The 25,654-nt window shown below is 39.3% G+C and overlaps 1 long non-coding RNA gene across 1 annotated transcript in view; it reads right to left on the bottom strand.

The window, feature by feature from the left end:
• The window catches only part of LOC131274729 (uncharacterized), a 59,651-nt gene extending 34,227 nt beyond the window's left edge, over positions 1–25,424 (bottom strand). Inside the window, exons 1-2 of the long non-coding RNA XR_009182003.1 lie at positions 25,354–25,424; positions 25,036–25,122 (exon numbers count right to left, since the gene is read on the bottom strand). This is a non-coding gene — a long non-coding RNA (uncharacterized lncRNA). The remainder of the gene's footprint in view (positions 1–25,035; positions 25,123–25,353) is intronic.
• Positions 25,425–25,654: the final 230 nt, after the last annotated feature.

A 25,654-nucleotide genomic window follows, 5' to 3' on the forward strand; every position in this document is an offset into this window, starting at 1 on the left:
TTAAAATTGTGACATTGAAGCAGAAGTATCAATGGAGTTGTGATGTTAGCCAAAAGAAAGACTGGGGTATCAGCAAAACTAGTTGATATTTGAAAACATGGAAACAGATTCCAAAGAGAGAATGCATTGAATGAGATCCATAAAAAATTAAAATGATACATGGCTCTTGACCAAATTTTAAAACTACAGATCTGAAAAAAAGAAACTATAAAGGCAAACTACAGACAAGGAATAATATTTGCAAACTTAACTATGAAAAAGAAAGAACACATACCTAGACTATCTGAAACTGATATCTGGAACAGCTATCTACAATATTGGGAGTGGATGTGTCTCAAGCAGTTGAGTGCCTGCTTCCCACAAGAAGTTCTGGGTTCAGATCCAAGTACTTGCTAAAATAAACAAAAATGAAAAACAAGCAAACAAAAAAATTTCAGGGGAGCCCATGTGGCTTGGTGGTAGAGCACTGGCTTCCCACTAATGAGGTCCTGGGTTCAAACCCTGGGTCTAATACCAAAAAAAAGTACCATAAAAAAAACACACAGATAACTAGAATAAATTAAAAGCATTTCTAAAATTCTCAAAATTCAACCATGAAAAACAATCCTGGGAAGCAGCTGTGGCTCAATCACTTGGGCTCCTGTCTACCATATGGAAGGCCCTGGGTTCACATCCCAGGGCCTCCTTGTGAAGGCAGGCTCACCCACAGGCTGCAGATCACCAACCAGCCCACAGGCACTGCAGAGAGCCAACTCAGCCAGGTGACGCAACAAAGGAGGGAGACAGGTAAAAAAGAAAAAACACAGAAGAGTGTGCAGAGAATAGGCACAGCAAGCAAGCTGCAAGGGGGGAAGGGAAATTAAAAAATTAAAAAAAAACAATCGTATTAGAAAATGGGCACTATATATGAGCAAACATTTTACTGTAGTAGATGAATGGATGGGAAATAAGTACAGGAAGAGATGCTGGATATAATGAGCCATTAGGGAAATGCAAACTACACCATTATGATATGTAACTACACACTATTAAAACAACTAAAACATAAGGTGACAATACCAAATGCTGGTGAGAATGCAGAAAAACTGAATCTCTCATACATTGCATAAGGGAATGTAAAATGGTACAGTCACTCTGAAATCTAGTTAGCAGTTTCTTATAAAACTAAACAAAAACTTATCATACAGCCCAGCAAGTGCACTCCTGCATAATTAATGACATATAAATGAAGATATATGCTCAAACTAAAGCCTTAGTTTGTTGTTTGAAAATATCTGATCTAACTGGTAAATCTCTAGCTAGGCTAACCAAACATAAAATAGAGAAGATAAAAATTACCAATACCAGGAACGGAAGAGGGGTCATCACTACTGCTTCCCCAGTCATTAAAAGGATAATCAAACAAGACTATGAACATCCTTATGTCCAATAATTTGATAACTTAGTTGTAATGACTCAAAAGTTCTTGAAAGAAGCAAATTATCAAAACTCACACAAGAATAGATCATCAGAATAGCCCTAAAGCCATTAAAAATTTGAATCATTAATAACATTCCAAAAAACAAAGGACCTGGTTCGGATAGTTCAATAGCAAATTCTACCAAACATTTAAGGAAAAATGAAACCAAATCCCCACAATCTGTTTCAGAAACAATGCAGAGGGAACACTTCCTAACTCACTTATTGAGGCCAACATTACCTCAATGACAAAACCAGAAAAAGATATTAAAAGAATGGAAACCACATACCAATATTTCTCATGAACATAAAAACCAAATTTTGTCCCATTGCCTGGGATTGTCCAGCTGACTAGAGGTCTCCTAGAAGGAAAATTCACATAACAGGACAAATGTCTATAATGGTCCTTTCCCAGAATCTTATTATTGTGTATTTTGTAGGAAAAACACTCATTTTAATAAAAATCAAATGTTGAAAAGCTACACAATGAAAGGTAAGCCTCCCTCTCATCCAGCCCCTGTTCCCTCAGTTCTACCACCACCCAGACACCCACTTACCAATTTCACACACCTCCTTGCTGGATAAGCCATCCAGACACAAGTATATATGTCTGTGCCTCATTGTACACCCTATGTTTTCCAAGTTTTTTTTAACTTAAGTTATTCAGTTGTTAAGTCAACCTTTCTTAAAGATATGCCCAAAATAGACCTGCTAGCCTGACCATGTAACATAAAGTCTTATCAAGATACTCTTAGTGAGAGGTGGTGACATGAAAAGGCAGGACAAAGGACATAAACCAGGACTGCCCTAAACAAGGGGGAGCACACAGTCATCCTGGAGCTTATCCATCTGTTTAACAGCTCTGTGGAAACCCAGTTCATGGACTTTCTTTAATTGACAAATCAGTGATCTGGAGTCCCCCAAGTCCACCCAGATGAATGAACCACCTCCCGCTCCAGCAGCAGGAGGTCCAGTATTAAAGGATGAGACTCAGCACAGGTCTGTACCCTCCCCAGTGCACAGGAGTAACACCTCCCACAAATGCCCCAGGGTACAGAGCTCAAGACAACATAGCACCTGAGGAGCCACAGCCATCACCAAAGGCCAGGCTGAAGGAGCCTGGATACCATCTGCCAAGGCCTGCAGCCTGGAGCTGAGCATCATGGGAGGGAGGGCTGGGGCAGCTTCCAGCACTGCCCAAGTGCAGGCCACACCCAGAACTCAGGGCTCATCAGTGGCCTCCAGACTGGGGATGGCACTGCCCACTTCCTGCTTCAGGCACCCAGGGTTCAGTTAGTAGATCATCTGAACCATTCCTCAACTTTTGACTGTTTTTATTTAATCTTTAACATTCTCCATTTAATTTTTCAGCCCTTTCAGCTATTCACTTTTTCTTCCTACTTAAGCGTTATCTTGTCGCCCTATTTCTTAGAGATTATACTTCAATTTTGAGCTGTATTTCAATTTTTCTTATTTCTTCTCATTCACTATTTGAGTTTTTTTAACTTATGATATCTTATCATGTATTATTTCATTTTCTTAATGCCTGTTATCTACTTTTCAGAAAGTATATTTCAGTACATTATAGATCATGACAAAGAGTTTTCATTCATTTGTTGTGGATTACTCTGCACTTACTCCTTTTCTCCCTATATTACTTTGATACTTGAAAATAACAATGTTTTTTCTCTTGGTTTTCATATAATTCAAAAAACTTTATAGACAGAAGTGAGACTGAAAATAGCTAACAATACAGCTCTGTTTCTCTTTCTACATGTTTTATGAAATATTTTAAAGTATGGAATCTTTCTTCCTGATATTTTCAGATTCCATACTTCCACCACTCTTCAAAAAGGATCTTCACTCAGTTCATTACCTCTACCACACCTTTTGTTGTCTATTTTCTTTTGCCATCTGACAATTGAATTTTCCTTTTACATGTACTCTTCTCTTGAGAAATATTACCATGTTGCCAAAATTTAGGCATTCTCTGTATGTCTATAGATTTCCAAAATCAATGATCTATAAAAGTCTAAATATACCCAAAAGCAATATGTATGTTATTTCAATAAGTTATAGTATATTTCATTTCTGAATTATCTTGTTTTTGTATATTTAATGTATTGTAACCCTACAATCATTAGATTTTAGTTTCTTATACTTTATGACTACAGTTATTTTCTCTGTAGTTTTAAATCAATCTATTTTTATACATATTTGGTGTTAGCAATCATGGTTCATATTCAGCAAATTTTGAAATTTTTTTATTGCTTTAGATTCATAATCAAATAGGTTCAGCATCATTTATATCTGAACTACAATATTACCACCATATGGCTTGATACCTATCATCAGACACACACATGGTCCTCAAGGATTCTGGCTAATACTTGTTCTTACTCCAATTAAAATACTATTTTATAAATAACCTGTAGAAAGAAAAATTCATTTAACAGGGTTTATTGAATTTTTAAAATTTAAGAACACATCAAAATATTTCAGGCATAGTCTATCATGATCTTATTATTAAACCTTAAACATATGGACATTAGTGAGAATTAAGTTCTTCAAAACCACAAAAATGTAGGTATCCTATAACTAACTCACATTCCAGGATTTCAGAAATGCACTCACAGGATGCCTATAATCTGGGGACTTTCTGCTGCTCACTACGTGGATGGTCATTTGTGGAAGTCATTCTACTCTGTTCACAGCTGCATTTTAAAAATCCATGGCTAACATTACACTCAATAGTGAAATACTGAAAATCTTTCCCAACAGTTCATGAACAAGATGAGTTAACTTACTTTCATCACTGATTTTCAACATTGTACTAGAAGTTCTAGCCAGAGCAATTGGGTAAGAAAAAGAAATAAAGTCATCCATATTGGAATGGAAGAAGGAAAGCTATCCCTATAGATGACATACTTCTTTAAATACATAATTCCAAAGAAGGCACAATACTAATGCAACAATCAAGGCATTAAGCAAACTTGCATAGTAGGTTATAAATGCACAAAAGTCAGTTTCATTTATACAGCACAGCAAAAAAAAGTCCATTCAATTAGCTAACAAATAAAATAGCTAAAATGAATTTAATGAAAGAATAAAACACATGAACACTAGCAAACATAACTGAATGAAACTAAAGATCATCTAAACATATGGCAAGACATCCATTGTTCAATGATAAGACTGTATTTATTGTTCTAATATCAATGCTACTCACAGGGAACTACAGATTCAATATAATAGTTATAAAAATTCCAGCAGCCATTTTTGTTTACAGAAATGGAAAAATCGATTCTCCAATTTAAATGGCTTCAATAAGTGTCTTTAATAGAGAAAACAATCACCTTTCTTTCTTGTGAGACTGGGATAGACTAATTTATATAACATGAGGGCTTTCATTGAGATCTGGTTGACTTTGGTAGAAATATGTGAGGTTCTCTGAGGGATATTGAGGTTTGCAGAAATTTGAGTCATAATTCTCCCTGTTAATGGAGGACAATATTTTCCTGTAAATCTCATGGGGACTCAGAGGCCAGGATGTGGAATATCTCTGAGTACAGAGCTGTTTCTCAATTTTCATTCAGGCTGGGTGCAGTTTTTTGTTCTCAGAAGGAAGTAGAGGTCTCTGAAAACATAATAATTGACCAAGTCCCCTCCTCCTTATACCCTAAATCACAGGATCTGCAGTGAATTAAGCATGAGCAAGGGTATGAAAATTCATTCAACATCACTAGTGACCAGTAAAATTAATAAGAAAACTAGGTCTCACTGCTGCATCTTCTGGAGTGCACATGATCTGGGAGAGGAAGGACTGAAATAGGAAGTTGCACACTCCAGGCTGCTGAGGGAGTTGTTTAGATCTTTAGTCAGGGAAACCCCTGTTGACCACCTCTAGAGAAGTTCTCATATCATTCTACTTTTCAACTCCAGAATTTCTATTTCCACTAAATTTATACTCTCTAGCCCTTTATTGATATTCTCTACCTGAGGAGACATCACTCTCATGTTTTCCTTTCACTCATTGAGCAGATTAAAAATTTGTAGATGCACTAATCTGGAAAATGGTGTCAATGGAAGTGGGTACTGCTCATTTCTTTTGAAAAAAAAATGGCAGAGAGTGGGCAGGGGAACTAACTTGAATGAGCTGTTTTGTGAATCCAAGGAGCAGGAGGCAGCAGGCATCTTTCAGGAGGGAGCTGGACAGAGATAAAGAGCTCAAGGGAAAACAGGGAGGTGCTCACCCCTATGGTTGGAAAAGGTGGTGGGCAAGCCCCACCCTCAAGGCAAATAGCCTCCATGAACCCACTGGCCCTCAAAGGCCAGCTGAGGGGGAGGGAGCATTCCCTGGGAAGAAGTAGGTCTAGTGCAGGGTGGGGAGTGGTTTCCCTTCTGTGGGTTTGGAAACCTCAGCCCCCTTTGAATCTCAGGGAGGACACCAGCCAGCACTGGGTGGCCTTAGGGAGAGTGGAGGGGGAATCTGCTCAGGCAGGCTGTCGCACCCAGCCACCCTGGGAGAGAGGAACTTGATCAAGGAGGGGCAGGGACAGGCACCCAACTAGCCCAGCCCCTGAGAGCTGTTAGAAAGTCCAACTCTTAAGGGAAACAGGGCCAGGAAGAGCCAGACAAGCTTCCAAAAGCCTGTTTAGCTCATAGAGCTGCTGCAGCACAAGAGGGAAGCCCCTGCCTTGCCTGTAGGTGCCTGGTTGGAGCCCTGGTACCTCCTGAGTGAAGGGATCCAGAGAGAGTAGGCACACAGCGAACCCTTCATGATAGGGACATAAGGCTGAGATTCTTTTTTTTTTTTTTTAATGGTTTCTTGGATTTTTTTTCTTTTTCCTTTATTTTACATGGTAAAACTGGATGCATCACCTGTGGAAGGCAGGTTGTAGGAGACTGATGAGCACCAGCAGCCTATGAGGTCTCTGGGGGCCTAAGAGGGAAGGCTGTTCTTCCAGGGTGGCTTCTTTGTTACTCTTTTGTTTTCTTTGTTCTTTTCCCTTTCTTTGCTCCTTTTTTTAAACTTATTTTTCAACCTATTTTATTTCTCTTCCTTTTGTTTTTCTGCCTTCTGAGTTCTGTTGCTTTTCTTTCATTCTACCAGTTTTTGTTTGGTCTTCATTTTTTCTTTTTCTCTCTTTCCTTTTTCTCTCCTTCTACTTCTGATGTGCTTGGCATTTTAATTCATCCTATTTTTTTTCTATTTTCATTCTTGTTTAATTTTTTGTATTCCAACTCTTTTTTATTCTTATTCCTTCATATTTATGGTTTTTTACTTATATTCCTTAGTTTCCTAGCTCTTATGCAGTTCCTCTTTACCTTTTTTGCATTATTATTATTATTATCTCTTTCCTTTTCTATGGGTCTAGCATTTTTTCCCCAGGGGAATAGAGATAACTGGGATGATATTCCAGAGGACCAAACATCAAAAAACAACTTTTTTTTTAAGATACTTTTTTATTTCTCTTCCTTCCCCTCCCCCCATTTGTCTGCTCTCTGTGTGTTCTTCTGTGACCTCTTCTATCCTTATCAGTGGCACCAGGAATCTGTTTCTTTTTTATTGCATCATCTTGTTGCATCAGCTCTCCATGTGTGCAGCACCATTCTTGGGCAGGCTGCACTTTCTTTTGTGCTGGGCGGCTCTCCTTATGGGGTGCACTCCCTCTACATGGGGCTCCCCTACTAAGGGAACACCCCTGCATGGCACAGTATTCCTGTGCACATCAGCACTGTGCATGGTCCAGATCCACATGGGGCAAGGAGGCCTGGGGTTTGAACAATGGACCTCCCATGTGGTAGGTGGTTGCCCTATTCATTGGGCCAAGCCCACTTCCCCCAAAAAAACAACCTTGAGGTCTGCTAGGAAAAGGGATGAAGAAGGTAGGTAGAGACTGACATGCCTACAAAAACAAAAAACAAAAAAAACACAAAACACCCAGAAGGCAGGTACCTATCTAAAGGATGGGCTCTGGATATTTATAAAACAGGAAGGTGCTCTGAGTCATCTGGAAGGCACTGGAAAGATAAAGAAGAAAACCAGGAGTTGCTCGCACCTGTGGCTGGAAATCCCACATATACCCCACAATCCCAGCAAGTAGCCACATGACCCCTGGCTTGTTGCTGCCAAGGGACTGGGAAGGGGTGTTCCCTGGGAGGAAGAGGGGTCTGGCAGATGCTGCACAGTGGTTTCTTTGTGGTGAGTTTGGCCAGCTCAGGCCCCTTTGAATCTTGGAAGAGACCCAGTCCAGCCTGGGAGAGGTAGGCGGGATCCCCTCAGGCAAGCTGTCACACTCAGATGCCCTCTTGAGAGGATAAAGCTATTAGACTAGAGAGGGGCTGGGCACAACTGCCTCATCAGCAGGACTCTAGCAGGTACAGAAGTCTACAAACACCTGGGGGAAGGTGGCACCTAGCTCTCTCATTAACCTAAGGAGACAATTTAGCTCAGTGGAGGGAGTCCTGCCTTGCATGTATGAGGCCCCTGGTCAAAGGTGTGACCCAACTGGTTATCAGGCATCAGCTTGTAGTTTATGACAAGGAATGTACTGGCACTCTTTTTGATTTAAGTGCTCTTGGACTTGTTATTTCTTTGCTTTAAAGAAGTCCCCCTTCTTTATTTTAACTTTTTAAATTTTAATCACTAAAACTGGGAACATCACCTGCCTGCAGAAGGTAGGCTGCGGGGTGAATGATAAACAACAGCAGCCTTAGGGGCCTAAAGAGAAGGCTGTCTTTCTTCAGTTTTTTTTTGTTGTTGTTGCTGCTGCTGTTTTGTTTCTTTTGTGGTGTTTCCCCTCTCTTTGTTCCCCCAATTTTATACTTTTACTGATTTTTTTCTACCTACATAATTTCTTTTTCCTTCCTTTATCTATCTTCTGTTTTCTGTTTTGTTTTTTTTTTCATGCACCTTGCCTATTTTGCATGGTCTTCAATTTTTAAAAAATTTTTATTTTTCACACTCTGTTTTTTTGTTTTCTTTCCTTATTTTTTTTTACATTTTGCTTTTCTTTTCACCTCTCTACTCATCATTCCAGGCTTTTAATTCATTATTTTTCTATTTTTACTCATTTCATTTTTTTGATTCCACTTTTTAAAACTTATTCCACTGTCCTTTTTAAGAATTTTTACTCATGTAGAATATTTATTTTCCTAGGTCTTGTATGACCCCTATTCTACCTCTTATTATTACTGCTATTACTATTCTTTTCCTCTTCTTATCTCTTTCCTTTCCTCTGGTCATATTTTTTCCAAGACAACACAGACAAGGAAATACAATAAGAGGAATGAAGTGTCAAAGTGAAAACTTACAACATGCAAAAACAATAACAAAATAAAACACTAGAGCAGAAAGAGAAGCTAACCAACTGAATAAACCCATCAAGATAAACAGATACCTAGACACCAACAAAAAATTATGACCCATACTAAGGAACAGGAAGACATGGCCCAGTCTAATGAACAAATTGAAAAAAGGAGGAAATACAGAACATGGAACTAATCAAAGATGTCCAAATATCATGAGTCAACTTAATGAAGTGAAGAAAGAGACCAAGGATATTAAAAAGAAACAGGGGGAAGTTGATTTGGCTCAAAAGATACAGCATATGCCTACCACATGGGAGGTCCAAATTTCAAACCCAGGACCTCCTGACCCATGGGATCAGTTGGCCCATGTGCAGTGCTGATGTGTGTAATGAGTGCCATGCCACACAGGGGTGTCCCCTGTGTAGGGGAGCCCCATGCACAAAGAATGCACCCTGTAAGGAGAGTTGCCCAGCACAAAAAAGTGCAGCATGCCCAGGGTGGTGCCGCACACACGGAGAGGTGATGCAGCAAGATGATGCAACAAAAAGACACAGATTGCTGGTGCCACTGACAAGAATATAAGCGGACACAGAAGAACACACAGCAAATGGACACAGAGAGGAGACAACTAGGGGAGGGGAGGAAGGGGAGAAAAATAAATAAAAAATAAATCTTAAAAAAAAGACACGGGGAGAACATACTGAAGAAATTGAAAACATACATACATAAAAGATAATGGATATGATGGTGATTAATGGCACAATGCAGGAAATAAAAAATACACTGAAAGCACAAAACAGCAGATGTGAACAGTCAGAGGAAAGAATCAATGATGAGGAAGGCAGTACATCTGAAATCAGATAGCAAAACAGAAGGATGAAAAGACAGAAAAAATCCAGCAGGACTTAAGGATTTGAATTGCAGAAACATATGCACTGTAGGCATCCCAGAGGGAAAAGAGAAGGAAAAGGGGACAGAAGGAATGCTGGAGGAAATAATGGCAGAAAACTTCCCAACCCTACTGAGGGAGAGGGATGTACATGTCCAGGAAGTACAGCACAACCCAAAAAGTATAAATCCCAACAGCTCTACCCAAGACATATACTTCTCAAATTGTCCAATGCTCATGACAAAGAGAGAATACGGAAAGTAGCAAGAGAAAAGAGATCCATCACATACAAGGGAAGCTCAAAAAGATTAAGTGCTGATTTCCCATCTGAAACCATAAAGGCAAGAAGGCAGTGGAGTGGTATGACAGAGTTAAGGTGCTAAAAGAAAAAACTTCCTGCCAAAAATTCTTTATCCAGCAAATCTGGCATTCAAAAAATGAAGGAGACTTCAATATATTAACAGATAATGAGAAATTAACAGCATTTGTCAATAAGAAACCTGCCATTCGAGAAATACTAAATTGAAGGAAGCGGACTTGCCCCAGTGGTTAGGGCATCTGTCTACCACATGGGAGGTCCATGGTTCAAACCCTGGGCCTCCTTGACCTGTGTGGAGCTGGCTCATGTGCAGTGCTGATGCACACAAGGAGTGCCATGTCACACAGGGGTGCCCCTCGTGTAGGGGAGCCCCAGGTACAAGGAGTGCACCCGTAAGGAGAGCCACCCAGTGTGAAAGAAAGTGCAGCCTGCCCAGGAATGGTTCCACACACACAGAGAGCTGACACAACAAGATGATGCAATGAAAAGAAACACACATTGCCGTGCTGCTGACAACAACAGAAGCGGACAAAGAAGAGGCAGCAAATGGACACAGAGAGCAGACAATGGGGGGGGGGGGTGGGGGGAAAGGGGAGAGAAAGAAAATAAAAAATAAATATTAAAAAAAAAAGAAATACTAAAAGGAGTTCTTTAGAATGAAAGGGAAAAAAGGAGAGAGGTGGAGGAGAGTGTAAGAATAAAAAGATAAGAGAAATAAAAACAACATATGGCATATAAGAGTCTAAAAAAATATGGCTAATATAAGTAATTCCCTGACAGTAATAACATTGAATGTTAAAGGCTTAAACTCTTCAGTCAAGACACACAGATTGGCAGAATGGATAAGGAAATATGAACCATCCATACGCTGCCTACAAGAAACTCATCAAGGACCTAGGGATGCAAGGAGACAGAAAGTGAATGGATGGAAAACAATTTTACATGCAAACAATAATCAGAAGAGGGTGAGAGTAGCTTTACTAAAACCACACAAAATACACTTTAAATGCAAAACTATTGTAAGAGACAAAAAAGATGACACTATATATTTTTAAAAATGGGGAAATCTATCAAGAAGAAAGAACAATCATAAATATTTATGCACTGAACCAGGGAATCTCAAAATACATGAGACAAACAAGGGAAATAACTAAGTGAGGATATACATGCCTCTTTAATTACTCTGGAGAACTTTAATACACCATTATCACCATTAGGCAGAATATCTCAATGAGAATCAATAAAGAAGCAAAGATCCTAAATAATACATTAGAGGATCTGGACCTAATTGACATACACATAACATTACACTCAAATACTGTGCAATATACAATTTTTCTGAGAGCACATGGATCATTCTACAGGATAGACCATATGCTAGGCCACAGAACAGCTCTCAATGAATTAAAAAAGATTGAAATTACACAAAGTAACTTATCTGACCACAAAGGACTGAAGCTGGAAATCAGCAAGGGACAGAGAAGCAGATTAGGCACAAAGACATAGAAGTTAAACAACATACTCTTAGACAACCAGTGGGTCAAAGACAAATTTGCAAAGAAATCAGTAACTACCTTGAAATGAATGAAAAAATAACACAACATAGCATAACCTATGGGATGCAGCAAAGCTGTACTGAGAGGAAAATTAACAGCCATAAATGCTGATACTAAAAAGAAAAAAGTGCTAAAATCAAAGGCCTACTGCACAACTGGAGGAACTAGAAAAAGAACAACAAGCTAACCCCAAAGGAAGTACAATGGAGGAAATAACGAAGATTAGTGCAGAACTAAATGACATTGAAAATTAGAAAGGACTAAAAAAATAAAACCAAAAGCTGGTTCTTAGAGAGAAATAAAATTGACAAACCCTTAGCTACACTAACAAAGAAAAAAAAGGAAGATATGAATACATAAAATAAGAAATGAGGAAAGGGAAATCACCACTGACCCCACAGAAATAAAGTTTATCATAAGAGGATACCTTGAAAAACTATACGCCAAAAAGAATAATTTAGAGGAAATGGGCAAATTCCTAGAAACACACAAGTAGCCTACACTGGTGAAAGAAGAAAAATGTACTCAATAGACCAATCACAGGTAAAGAGATAGAATCAGTCATCAAAAACCTCCCAACTAAGAGCCCAGGAGCAGACAGTTTCACATGTGAATTCTACCAAACATTCCAGAAAGAACTAACACCAATCCTGCTTAAACTCTTCCAAAAAATAGAAGTAGAAGGAACATTGCCTATCAGTCTAGGATGCCAACATTACCTTAATACCAAACCCAAAGATGCTACAAGAAAGGAAAATTACAGACCAATCTCTAATGAACCAGATGCTGAAATCCTCAACAAAATACTTGCTAATCATATTGAACAACACATCAAGCAAATTACACACCATGACTAAATGGGTTTCATCCTGGGGATGCGAGGAGCATTAAACATAAGAAAATCAATCAATAAAATATACCACATAAAGAGATCAAAGGAAAAAAAAACACATGATCATCTCTACAGATGCAGGAAAAGCATTTGACAAAACACACCCTTTCCTGATTAAGACACTCCAAAAGATAGGAATAGAAGGAAACTTCCTCAACGTAATATAAGGTATTTATGAAAAACCCACAGCTAAATCATAGACAATTGTGAACTCCTAAAAGGTTTCCGTCTAAGCTTGGATACAAGAGAAGGATGTCCACTGTCACTGCTCTTATTTAACAGTGTGTTACAAGTACTTGCATGAGCACTGAGGCCAGAAAAAGATTTAAAAGGCATCAAAATTGGAAAGGAAGAAGTAAAAGTTTCACTATGTACAGATGACATGATCCTATACATAGAAAGCCCTCAGAAACAAAGCTTCTAGAACTTATAAATGAGTTCAGTAAAGTCAAAGATTATAAGAACAATGCAAAAAAATAAGTAGCATTCCTCTACACCAATAATGAGCAATCTGATGAGGAAATCAAGAAAAAAATACCATTTACAATAGAAACTAAAAAAAAATCAAATATCTAGGAATAATTTAACTAAAGAAGTAAATGACTTATATGCAGACAACTAGAAGAACTATTAAAGAAAATCAAAGAAGACTTAAATAAATGGAAGAATATTCCCTGCTCATGGATAAGAAGAGTAAATATCATTGAGATGTCTGTCCTACCCAATCTAATCTACAGATTTAATGCAATCCCAATAAAAATAAACACAGCATTTTTTAATGAATTGGAAAGACTTACTATGAAATTTATTTAGAAGGGCAAGAGTCTCTGAATATTCAAAGACATATTGACAAAGTAAAATGAAATTGGAGGAATCACACTACCTGACTTTAAAGCATACTACAAAGCTACAGTGGTCAAAAGTGCATGGTACTGGCACAAGAACAGACTTAATAACTAATGGAACTGAACTGAGAGTTCTGATATAGATTATGGCATACACAGTCATTTGATCCTCAGCAAAGCCACCAAGCCCACTCAACTGGGAGAGAATGGCCTCTTCAAATGGTGCTTGGACACTGGATATGAATATCCAAAAGAATATCCATCTCATACCTTATACAAAAACTAAATAAAGATGGATCAAAGATCTAATTATAAGAGCCAAGACCATAAAGACCTTGGAAGGTAAGTAGAGAAGCTTCTATAAGACCTTGTAATAAGAAATGTCTTCATGAACTTCAAACCCAAAGCATGAGAAGCAAAAGAAAACAATAGATAAATGGGACCCCCTCAAAATTAAAACCATTTGCACCAGAAAGGAGTTTGTGATGAAAGTTAAAAGACAGCTTCAAAAATGGTAGAAAGTATTTGGTAATCAAATGTCTAATAGGAGCCTAATATCCAGCATATGTAAAGAAATTCTATATCTCAAAAATAAAAAGGCAAACAACCCATTTAAAAAATGGACAAGTGATTTGAACAGAGACTTCTCCAAAGAAGCAATACAAAAGGCTAAAAAGCATATGAAAAGATGCTCAACATCACTAGCTATTAGGGAAATGCAAATCAAAACTACAACTAGATATCATCTTATTTCCATCAGATTGGTGGACATTAGAGAAATCAGAGGACTAAGGTGTTGGAGAGGATGCAGAGTAATGGACACCCTCACCTACTGCTGGTGGAAATGTAGAATGGCCCAGCCATTGTGGATGACAGTTTGGGATTTCTTCAAAAACTAACTGTAGTTCTGTCATAAGACCCATCAATTCCACTGCTTAAGACAAGAACTGATTATGCACAACAATGTTCATAGCAGCATTATTCACTATTGCCAAAACAGGAATCAACCCAAATGCCCATTAAGAGATGAATGGATAATCAAAATGTAGTCTATACATACAATGGAATATTATTCAACTGTAAGAAGGAATACAGTACAACACATGGGATAGCACGAATGAATCTGAAGAGCCTTATGTTGAATGAAGCAAGCCAGGCATTGAAGGACCAATATTACATGATCTCTTTGATAAGAATTAAGTTAAGTGAGCCAACTCAGGGAGCTAGAGTCTGGAAGATAGGTTTACAGGAAATAGAAAGGAAGAAGATTGTGACCCAATGCCCACAGGGGTGAAATCTATGATAAGGTGTGAGTAGTTGTGCAGGAAAGGAATATGACAGGGGTGTAGGGATACTATTGGGTAGGGTGGTGTAAGTTTGACAGGGAGCTAGGGTAGGGAGGATGGGTTGGATGGTCCATGGAAATGGGGTAAGGGTTGGGGAAGGTAGCAGGTGAATGCTGGGGATTGGCGGGTATGTGGTTGAAACTACAGTGCTGAGAAAATTGTTTTGGCAATATGACAAGGAAGGGCTACTGGTTTAGGGTGTTGGATGAGGTACATTTGCGACAGGGCACACCTGGGGCAGTCTTCTAGAGAAGGTGCAAGTGATGATTTTGTCATAGTGTGTTGGATCAGTGGAGGGAGACCCACATAATGAGCGGAAAGGAGTTAAACTCCCATACAGGGGAGTCTTGATATGTTCTCAAACACAGGGGAGGGTGTCTCTGGAGAGTATAGGTGGTTCCTAATAGGGGAGGACAGACTACTGTGTCAAGCCATCAGCATTGTTGCAAGAACTACAAATCTTGTCCCTCAAGCAGTGAAGCCTTGTGGGCACAGTGGGTCCTGAGGGGAGGGAGAGGGAGGAAAGGGATCAATGGAAGAGTAGGTATTTAGGGGGAAAAGGAAGTGTTCTGTATGATCTTGCAATGATGGATACAGGCCATGTTAAATTTCATCAAAAATGCATAAAGGTATATGGTCTAAAATGTAAACCATAATAGAAACCACTGACCATAGTTTGCAGCTGTTTTAATATTTGTACATCAGTTGAAACAAATGTACCATCCACATGTAAAAAAGGTTCTTAACAAGGAAAGGGGAAAAAGGGGGGGATGTTGGGTATATGGGAGTTCCCTATATTCTGTATGTGACTTTACTGTGACCTAAAACATCTTTGAAGACAAAATGAAAAAGGTAAAATACTGGGGAAGTTATGGAAGAAAATGTAACTGTACATATAGGACAACATATATTACAGTGATGAAAGGCAAAACTTAATTTTTAAACTATTTTTCATTTTTTAAATACCCCTTTTTAACCTTATTTTAGTTTCAGTTTTCTTAAATTATTATGTATTTTATTTCTGATGTTTAAACCTTTCATTATTATTTCATTTTCTTATTAAGCAAATTTGAAAATATTCTTGGCTTCATTTTTGAAGAAGTTTTATTTATTTTTTTTTTGAAGAAGTTTTAGATCACAAAAGGGTTATAACTATGGTAGGGGAGGACCATTGGTGTGGGGTGTCTGTGATGGGGATACATGGGAGGAAGTTCACCTGGAGATATATACAAGATATATAAATATGTTCAAATGTTCATGGGGCATTGCCACAGTGGGTAGATTCACACAATAACTGAAAGAATATTGAAGTCCTATCCTTGGGAGCTCTGCCACATTCTCTAATGCTACAGCAATAATCCCCCAAGGAGCAAGGACTAGTGAAAAAGGATGGCCCATTGATATACCCTTGAGATTGATGACCATGCTTATGTGCTTTTTGCTCTTAACTTTGTAACTTAGCCTAGTGATGTAGGATACCTAAGAGTTATTTCCTGAGAGCCTCCATGTTACTCAAATGTGGCCTCTCCCTAAGCCAAACTCAGCATATAAATGCATTACCTTATCCCCCAGTGTGGGACATGACTCCTAGGAATGAGACTCCCTGACACTGAGGGATTACTATCAAGCACCAGCTGATGATGCAACTAGAAAAGGACACTGAACTAAAGGGGGGGGGGAAGGTAAAGATACATGAGTTTATATGGCTAAGAGACTTCAAAGTAAGCCAGGAGGCCATCAGAGAGTTACGCTTAAAATGTCTCTGCAGGATGTCATAGACTGCCAAAGCAGATGCTACCACAAATAGTGGGAAACCTGAGGGATCCTGAGATACCCAGCTCATATGTTCAGGGCAGATAGCTCCAGAGATTGATGCCTGGCCACTGGGTCCTCCTTTGGAATTTGTGCTCCTAAGTGTAACAGAATTGGACTCAAATGTGACTTCTCTACACATGCCTCTTCTATCTCTTTTATTTGAACCTATATTTGATGCTGGAATTGGTAGGTGTACATCCAAAAGACTTGAATCTCTGGATGGTTCATGTGTCAGCTGGGCCCTGAGTCTCAGTGCAGGTGTAACACCTACTCTCCAGTTCATTGGCCTCACCCAGGACAACTAACAAGGAAGTGAGGATGGACAACCACCATACCAAGGAACTGAGAAAGTCAACAACTGCAGGCAAGAAAGCCCATCTATTAGCCAAATGAGATCAAAGTCACCTCTCAGGTAAAGTAGGCATCACCATTCCAGAATCCTCAGGATTGGAGAATAAAATACAGATTAGTGTGGACTTACTGGTGTTCTACTATAGACTTCCTGTGGTTCTGTCAATGGAAAAACTATACATTGATGTGGAGACAATGGCCACTGGTGGTGCTGAAGTCAGGGAGAGGGAAAAAGAGGTATAATATGGGGGCATTTTCAGGACTTGGAATAGACCTGAATGACATTGCAATGACAGATACAGGCTGTAGCAGTTTGATATTATGGATGAATTTCAAAAAGAAATATTGGATTATGTATTTAACTGATCTTTTTGGGGGGCATATTAAATTATGTTGGATTCATAAGTTTACTTGATTAGGTAATTATGTTAGACACTTGTGTCAGAAGGGCATTGAGTTCCCACCCTTTGGTGAGCAGGGGCACACAGATAAAAGGCAAGGCAAAGGACAGAGTTAAGGGTTCTTAATGTTGTAGTTCTGATGTTGGAGTTTGATGCTGAAGCTGAAGCCCTGGGAAGCAAGGAACCCTGCACCCAGAAAGAAGCGATACCCTGGAAGGAAGAAACACAGGAAGCCTGAACCCTTGCAGATGTCAGCAGCCATCCTGCTCCAACACGTGAAAATAGACTTTGGTGAGGGAAGTAACTTATGCTTTATGGTCTGCTATCTGTAAGCTCCTACCCCAAATAAATACCCTTTGTTAAAAAACAACCAATTTCTGATATTTTACATCAGTACCCCTTTGCCTGATTTATACACAGGCCATTATATATTCTGCCGTAACCTACAGAATTGAGTGCGAGAGAGTGTACACTACAATGTAAGCTATAATCCATGCTTAGTTGCAATGCTTCAAAATCTGTTCATCAATTGTAATGAATGAGGACACTAGTGCAAGAAGTTGATAATGTTGGGAACAGTGGGAGGTGTAGGGAGTAGGGCATATGGGAATCTCTCATATTTTTTAATGTAACATTTTATGTAATCTAAGGATCTTTTAAAAATAAATTTAAAAATGACACAAAGGCCTCTGAGCTGATTACAAAGGGGTATCCAGGGATCTACCATCCCTGGAAAGGGGATAGAGAGGGGCACTACCTAAGGCTGACGGCTTCTGACCCACAGTTCTGGTCTGCTGTGTCCCACCAGCTTTTCCAGGCTGAGTGGGGTCACACTGTTGTCTACCTTGGGACACTAAACAGGACTGGAGAAATCCAACATTCTCAATCTCCCTCTCTTATAGATGACACTGATTGTTGAGGATGTACCTTCCCAGGAAACAGGAAGAGAGGGACAAGATCTAAGGCTGACTCAGGTTTTGACCCACAAATTTGGTCTGTTGTGTCCCATGGGCCCTTCCAGGCCAGGGAGGCCTTGCCATTGTTTGCCTTAGGAGGCCGCAAGGGAGTAAAGAAATCTGACCCTCTCAATCTCTTCAATGAACGGGGACTGATTGTTGATGATGCAGAAGGGAGTGGAATTATTTCTTACCCAGAAAATGGGATGGGGCTGCCAGAGAAGGCTAGAGACTTTTTTATAAGAAAGTTCAAATTACAAGGCTCTTAGGCTCCAGGCAGGACCCTTTCAGATTGATCCAGGTTGTGTTACAGCAAAAACACTCTAAACAGGCATTGAACTGAGAGGACTGTCAAAGAGTGCCATCTGCTGGCAGTACTAGGTAGTACATATGAGAAAATAAAAAATAAAAGAGGCATTTTCTGACTTTTATACCTTTCCTCCCAAGGCCCTAGTAAGTAGGTCTGCAACCCATTACTGGGTGCAGAGCACACATTTGAGCAACTAACAGGGACAACCCTAATGATCCAGGTTGAATCAAGAATCAAAGGGCAACAGTAACACACAGCCTCCTGCCACTAAATCCCAACAAAAGACAAAGAAATTGAGCATCTGAATAAACTACATAGTAATCAGGTGCCTAGAATCAGCAAAAATATATGAGCCAGAAGAAGAAAATGGAAGACATAGCCCAGGAAAAGGAATATATTAAAGTCCCAGAAGAGATGCAGGATTTGAGAGAACTAATTAACAAGATGTGTACCAATTCCCAAAATTAAATTCATGATTTGAAAGACATATGGCTAAAGGGATGAATAACATCAAGAAGACATTGAGCAAGCAAAAACAGAATTTCAAATGTGGAAGAGAAAAGCAACAGAGCTCATGGGAATGAAAGACACAATAGGTGACATCAAAAACACATTAAAGGTCTACAACAATTTCAGGCAGACTTGAAAGGACAGAAGAAAGTATAAGTGATACCGAAGACAGAACAGCTGAAATTGAAGAGAGAAAAGAACAGAGGGAGGAAAAAAATGGAAAAAAAATTGAGCAGAAGCTCAGGGAGATGAATGGCAATAGAAAACACAACAACATACATGTCATGGGAGTTCCAGAAGGAGAAGAGAAGGGAAACGGGTTAGAAAGAGAATTTAAGGAAATAGTTAAAATTTCTCAATGCTCACAAAAGGAATGACCCTGCATGTCTAAGAAGCCCACCTTATCCTAATTGGAATAAATCCAAATAGACATACTCAAAACATATATTATTCAGAATATCAAATGTCAAAGATAAAGAGAAAATTCTGAGAGCAGTAAGGGAAGCAAAGCATTACATACAAAGGATGCCCAGTAATAGTGTGGATTTCTCATCAGAAACCATGGAGGTGAGAAAACAGTGGTATGATGCAATTAGGAGACTGAAAGAGAAAAACTGCCAGTCAAGAATTCTGCACCCAGCAAAACTGTCCTCCAAATATGAAGGTGAGTATAAAATATCAAAAAACAGAAACTAAGAGAGTTGGTAAAAAAGAATCCAAATTGCAGGAAATAATAAGGAAGCCATAGAGCCTGAAAGAAAAAGAAGAGAAAGGCCTGGAGGAGAGTAGAGAAAAAAGAAGAGCAGAAAGGATAACCAAGAGAAAAAAGACAGACCAAAATATGACATGACACATGAAAACCAAAGAATAAAATGTAGGAAGTAAACAATGCATTTACAGTCCTATTATTGATTGTTAATGGATTAAATGCACCAAACAAAAGATATAGATTGACAGGATGGATAATAAACATATGACCCATCCATACACTGCTTACAAGAGACCTACCTTTAACTCGCGGATACAAACCAGCTATAAGTAAAAAGTTGGAAAAAGATACTCCATGCAAATAGTAACCAAAAAAGAGCAGGTACAGCTATACTATTATTGGACAAAACAGACTTGAAGTGGAAAAAAGTTATGAGTCAGAGAAGGCCATTATATATTAATTAAAAGGACAACCCACCAGGAAGATATATTTATGCACTTAACCAGGGTGTCCCAAAGTACATAAGACAAACTCTGTCAAAACTGAAGGGAGAAACAGGCATCTGTACAATAATCACTGGAGACTCTAATACACCACTCACATTATAAGACAGAACAACTGGACAGAAGATCAACAAGGAAACAGAGAACTTAAAGAATAATAAATGAGTTAGACCTAACAGATACACAGAATGCTGCATCCAAACAGCAGATTATACATTCTTCTCATGTGCCCATGGATCATTCACCAGGATACACCACGTGTAGGGCACACTGCAGGTCTCAATACATATGAAAAGATTGAAATTATACAAAGCACCTTCTTAGATCATAATGGATCAAAATTGGAAATCAAGAATAGACAGGAAAAAGGTAACTTTGCAACTGTGTGGAGTCTAAACAACACACTCTTAAATGATCAGTAGATCAAAGAAGAAATTGCAAGTGAAATCAGTAAATGTATAGACAAATGAAAATAAGAACACAAATTACCAACACTTAAGGGATACAGCAAAGCCAGTCTTGAGAGGGAAATTTATAGCCCTTAACACCTATATTAAAAAAGAAGAAAGAGCTAAACTCAAAGACTTAATGAACACCTAGAGAAATTGGAAAAAGAACAGCAAACCAGTCCTCAAAGCAGCACAAGGAAAGAAATAAAAAAGATTAGAGCAGAAATAAATGAAATTGAGAACAACAAAAAATAGATAAAATCAAAACCAAAAGCTGGTCCTTTGAGAAGATCAGTAAAATTGACAAATCGCTAGCAAGATTAACAAAGGAGAAAAACAGACAAATAAATACAATCAGAAATGAAAGGAGGGAAGTAATGACTGACTCCACAAAAATAAAAAGAATCAAAAGATGATAGTATGAGAAACTGTATGCTAACAATGACAACCTGGAAATGGGCAAATTCCTAGAAAGGCACAACCAACCTACACTGACACTACAAGAACTACAAGAATTAACAAACCAACCACATTTAAAGAGATTGAATCCATCATCAAACACCTCCCAACGAGGAAAAGTTCAGGACCAGATGACTTCAGAGGTGAATTCTACCAAGCATTTCAAAAAGAATTAACAACAATCCTGTTTAAACTTTTCTGACATGATGAAGAGGGAAAATTATCCCACTCTTTTCATGAAGCCAACATCACCCTAACACCAAAGCCAGATAAAGACACATCACAAAAAGAAAAGTACAGACCAATCTCTTCAATGAACAGAGATGCAAAAATTCTCAATAAAATACTGACAAATTGATTCCAGCAGAATTATGGAAGACTTACACATCACGACCAAGTGGGATTTGTTCCTGGTATGCAAGGCTAGCTCAACATTAAAAAAAACCATCAAGAAAATACACCACATTAAAGAAAATTGAAGGGAAAAAACACATGATGATCACAATAGACACAGAAAAGGCATTTGACAGAATCCAGCATTCTCTCTTGGTAAAAAACACTTCAAAAGGTATGAATAGAAGGAAAATGCCACAATATGATAAAAGGCATATATAAAAAACCCACAGCCAACATTGTACTCAGTGGAGAAAGGTTGAAAGCTTTCCATCTAAGATCAGGAACAAGACAAGGATGCCCTCTATCACCATTGCTATTCAACATGGTACTACAAGTTCTAGCTAGAGCAATTAGAGAAGAAAAAAAATTAAAGGCATCCAAATAGGAAAAGGGGACATAAAACTTGCACTATCAGCAGATGATATGATCCTATATTTAGAAAATTCTGAAATGTCTACAACAAAGCTACTTGAGATAATAAATGAGTTCAGCAAAGTGACAGAATACAAGATCCACATGGAGAAATCAGTGTTCTTGTACAGTAGTACTGCACAATCTGAGGAGAAATCAGGGGGAAGATTCCATTTACAATAGCAACAAAAAGACTCAATAGGTAGGGATCAACTTAGTCAAAGAAGTACAGGACCTAGATGCAGAAAACTACAAAACAGTGATAAAAGAAATTTAAAATGACCTAAACAAATGGAATGACACTCTGTGTTCATGTACTCTAAGACTAAATATTGTGAAGATGTCAATCCAACCTAAACTGACTTATAGACTCAACGTAATACCAATCAAAATTCCAACAGCCTACTTGACAGAAATAGAAAAGGCAATTACCAAATTCATTTGGAAGGGAAAATGCACCCAAGTAACCAAAAGCATTCTAAAAAAGAAGAGCAACATGGGAAGAATTTCACTGCCAGACCTTGAAACATATTACAAAGCTACAGTGGTCAAAACAGCATGGCACTGGCATAAAGAGAGACTCATCAATCAGTATAATAGAATTTAAAGTCCAGAAATAAATCCTCACCTCCACAGTCAACTAGTTTTTCAGACACCTACCAAGTCCATGTTATTGAGGAAAAAGTCCCTTCAATAAATGGTGCTGGGAGACCTGGATATCTATAATCAAAAGAACAGAATGGAACCCCTATCTTACATCTCATACAAGAATCAACTCAAAATGGATCAGAGACCTAGATAGAAAAGGACTTGAAGAAAATGTAGGGAAACATCTTAAAGACCTTGTGCTACATGGTGGTTTCTTGGACCTTACACCCAAAGCACATGAAACAAAAGAAAAAATAGATAAATGGAACCTCCTCAAAATTAAACATGTGTACCCCTCACAGGACTTTGTCAAAAGGATGAAAAAGCAGCTGCCTTAGCAGAAGGAAATACTTGGAAATCACATGTCCAATAAGGGATTAATATCCATGATATGTAAAGAGATGTTACAACTCAAAAATAAAAAAAGACTCAATTAAAAATGGGCAAAAGATATGAATAGACATTTGTCCAAAGAAGAAATACAAATGGCAAGAAAACACATGAAAAAATGTTTAATATGAGTAATGATTAGGGAAATGCAAATCATAACTAAGAGATATCTTTTCACACCTATCAGAATGGCCACTATTAAAAAGTCAGAGAACTACAACTGTTGGAGAGGATGTGGAGAGATAGGAACTTTTACTCACAATTGGTGGGAATGCAGAATGGTACAGCCACTGTGGAGGACTGTTGGGCAGTTTCTAAAGAAGTTGAATATAGGGAAGCAGACTTGGCCCAGTGGTTAGGGCATCCATCTACCACATGGGAGGTCCATGGGTCAAACCCTGGGCCTCTTCTGACCCATGTGGAGCTGGCCCATGTACAGTGCTGGTGCACACAAGGAGTGCCATGCCAAGCAGGGGTGTCCCCCGCATAGGGGGGCCCCATGCACAAGGAGTGCACCCCATAAGAGCTGCCCAGTGCAAAAGAAAGTGCAGCCTGCCGAAGAATGGTGCTGCACACATGGAGAGCTGACACAACAAGATGATGCAACAAAAAGAAACAGATTCCCATGCCACTGACAGCAACAGAAGCAGACAAAGAAGAAGGTATAGTAAATACATACAGAGAGCAGACAACTGGGGAAGGGCAGGGGCGAGGGGAGAGAAATAAATAAATATATAAATCTTTAAAAAAAAAAAAAAAAAGAAGTTGAATATAGATTTGCCAGTGACCCAGCACTATCACTATTGGGTCTACACCCAGAAATGAAAGCAGTGATACAAATACACATCTGCATACCCATGTTCATAGCAGTGCTAGTCACGATGTCAAAAGCTGGAAAGAACCCAGGTGCCCATCAACTGACAAATGGATAAACAAACAGTGGTGTATTCCCACAATGGAATATTATGCAGTACTTAAGAAGAAATGGGCAAGCAGATTTGGCCAGACAGATAGGGCATCTGCCTACCACATGGGAGGTCCAAGGTTCAAACTGAGGGCCTCCTGATCCGAGTGATGAGCTGGCCCACACACAGTGCTGATTTTCCCATGGAGTGCTGTGGCATGCAGGGGTGTCTCCCGCATAGGGGAGCCCCACGTGCAAGGAGTGCACCCCATATGGAGAGCTGCCCAGTGTGAAAGAAGTGCAGCCTGCCCAGGAGTGGTGCCACACACACAGAGCTGACAGAACAAGATGACACAACAAAATGAGGCACAGATTCTGGGTGTCACTGACAAGAGTACCAGTGGATACAAGAAGAACACACAGCAAATGGACACAGAGAGCAGACAACTGGGAGTGGGGTGGGGAAGGGGAGAGTAATAAATAAAAAATAAATCTTAAAAAAAAAATAAAAGAAGTCCTAAAACATTTGACAACATTAATGAACCTGGAGGACATTATGTTGAGTGAAGCAAACCAGACACAAAAGGACAAATACAATAAATACAGGATTGCTATGAACTAAATATATTGTATAACATATTGTATGATTCCATTTATATAAAATGTAAATATAAATCAATTTATAGAGGGGAAAAAAAAAGTATCTGTGCAAGAATAGCCAAAAAGGGGAGCTGTGAACAGTAGGGGAAGCACAGATGGAGAAGTGATGGATTTACTTTTTTTATTATTATTCAAATTAAGAAAATGCCCTAATAATGATGGAGGTGATGAATGCACAACTATGTGATGCTGCCAAATACCACTGATTGTGCAGTGAACTGTATGCTTTGTTTGTTGATACGTATCGATAAAAATGATTTGTTAAAAAAAATGACAAACCGCACTTAAAAATGGGAAACTATGTAAATAACACTTTCACCAGAGAAGAAACATTCAATTCTTTTCATCACTAGGGAAGTACAAATTAAAATCTGCTATGACTTATCATATAGATATAATAAAATGGCTAAAATCAAGAAAGATAATACCAACTGTTAAAGAAGATGTGGAAAACCTGGAGCCCTCATACATTTCTAGTGAGAATGCCAAAAGGTGCTACCACTTTGAGAAACATTTTGTCAGTTTCTTAAAAATATAAACTTACATCATTGTTGCTAGTTCCACTCCGAGACATCTATCGAAGACAAATTGCTGTACCACGATTCCCACAGCAAGCTAATGGCTGCCAAAACTAGGAAAAAAATACAAATGCCTATCAACTGAGGCTTGGATAAGAGAAGGTGGGTCACCGGAAATAGCTCTGCAGCTCTAACGAGGTAATTTCATTCAACTAACTTTCACAAGGTAAACAAGTTATCCATGTCTGGAAAAATGACAAAGACTAAAGCAGACCCCGAGGCCCCGCCGCCCACGGGCCCCCCCCCCCCCCCCCCCCCCCCCGCGAAGGCAGCCCTGAACCTACCGGCCCCAAACCGCACAGAGAGGGCAGGACCGGTGGGGGCGCGGCGCACAACCGTCCAGCGAGCTGGAGCTCGGTGGCCGCGAGGGCCTGGCGCAGGCGGGCGTCAGAGGAAGGGTGGCGCGCTCCGCCTGAATGTTCCGGGCCGGCGCTCGCTGCCCACGGGCCAGACACGCCCCTCCCCACGCACGGGGGACCCCGCGCACCGGGAGCCTCGCACACGGGAAGCGCGGCGCGGCGCCTCAGCCCGGCCCAAGCACTAGGTCACCCACCTGGACCCGAATACCCGAGGGTCCGAAAGGTG

Source organism: Dasypus novemcinctus, chromosome 20 (genome assembly GCF_030445035.2).
Source record: "Dasypus novemcinctus isolate mDasNov1 chromosome 20, mDasNov1.1.hap2, whole genome shotgun sequence".
NCBI lineage: Eukaryota > Metazoa > Chordata > Mammalia > Cingulata > Dasypodidae > Dasypus > Dasypus novemcinctus.